Consider the following 1,693-nt stretch of genomic DNA (forward strand, 5'->3'; position numbering starts at 1 on the left):
GGTTTGCGAAATACCGAGTCTTGGTTGATGGTTCTTCGAGATTCAGGAGAGCACTGGGCTCTCGCGAAGCGCCGTCGAGTGACGTCATCATTTCGGTCATGAGAAACCAGATTGTGATTCGAGGCCAAAACGGTGACGTTTGGAAGAGAGAGGAAGTCACCGGAGAGATTAATGCAAGTGGGAAATTGGGGGTGAAATAGAATGAGGAGATGAAAGAGAAATAAAGAAATAAAAGGATAAAAAGAAAAGAATTAATTTAAGTTAGTGGTTAATTAAAAAAGAGAATTTTTTATTCCCACCAGGTGTGCCACGTCACTTTTTTAACAAAATCGTCAAAGAAATTTGACGGAAATATGTCGTTGATAGCAAAATAAGAGTCTGGGTATCACATTTATAGTTTTGTGAGTTTGGGTATCACATTGACCCTGCCACTAGAGTTCAGGTACTGATGGTGAAAAAGATGACATTTTTTATTCCGACAAGGTGTGTCACGTTACTTTTTTAACGGAGCCGTAAAAAAAATTGACGGAAGTACGTCGTTGATAGCAAAATAAGAGTCTGGATATCACATTGATAGTTTTGTGAGTCTAAGTACTACATTGACCTTAACACCAAAATTCAGGTACTAATAGTGAAATAAATTGTATATATATTAGTAAATATGGGGCTATTGGGGGCGTGAATGTTATGGTAAGTCTATAATGGTAACAATCACATGATATAGTACACTGTAGTAGAAAAGTCACCAGGTGAATATCCTCCTATCTCAGTCCGCCACTGACAGTGACACATACGTCTGATTGAACTCAAGTCTGATAAAGGTGTGCATGCGGAGTTACAGCCTCTCTCCCATGGGGCCTCGCTGGGTAAGGCTTGCACTACTTTTAACTCTTAAGCTATTACTAAATGAAAAAAGTTCACCATCGGTACCCAAACTATTGTGGCAAGGTCAATGTAGTACCCCAACTCTGAGTTGTACCAATGTAGTACCCAAACTTGTAATTCGCTATCAACGAAGGGTCTGAGCCCAATTTCTGTTACGGTTCCGTTATCTCGGTCACGTGTCCTGCACGTGACCACACAAAAAATTCAACAGCGGTACCCAAACTCTTGTGGCAAGGTCAACATAATACCTAAACTCTGAGTTGTACCAATGTAGTACCCAAACTCGGTGTTCGCTATCAATGAGGGGTCTGAGGCCAATTTACGTCACAGTTTCGTCTTATGAATCAAAATAAAAATGGTATTTACCTAAATAACTCTATGTGGGTTCTAAAGTCCTAAATAAGAAACTCTTAGAGTAAATATATAGAATTAAGAAAGAACTTACAAATTGGGCAAAACACCAACTCATTCTCATTATGCTCTGGACTACTCACCACCACAATGTGGCATCGAGGAGCTCCACCTCCTCTCATCCCCACCGCCTCCTCTTTCAGTATCAACACCATCTTCGAGCTCCTTCACCTCTCCTTGGAACCCCTGATCCATTGACACGTCATGATCACAGACCTTCACTCTGAGATTCTCGAACGCCGTCCGCACCGCTTTACATGTCTCAAATGTCGTAGGTAGGAGGGAGAGAAGGTCATAGGTGGAGGATGTGAGGGAGATGATGTTGTGGCTCAAGGCGGAGCTGCCAAGCTGGTAGAGGTCGTCATCGTGATTGAAGAGTTTGGAAGAAACACAACCC

This window comes from Argentina anserina, chromosome 6 (genome assembly GCF_933775445.1).
Source record: "Argentina anserina chromosome 6, drPotAnse1.1, whole genome shotgun sequence".
In the NCBI taxonomy this organism is placed as follows: Eukaryota; Viridiplantae; Streptophyta; class Magnoliopsida; order Rosales; family Rosaceae; genus Argentina; species Argentina anserina.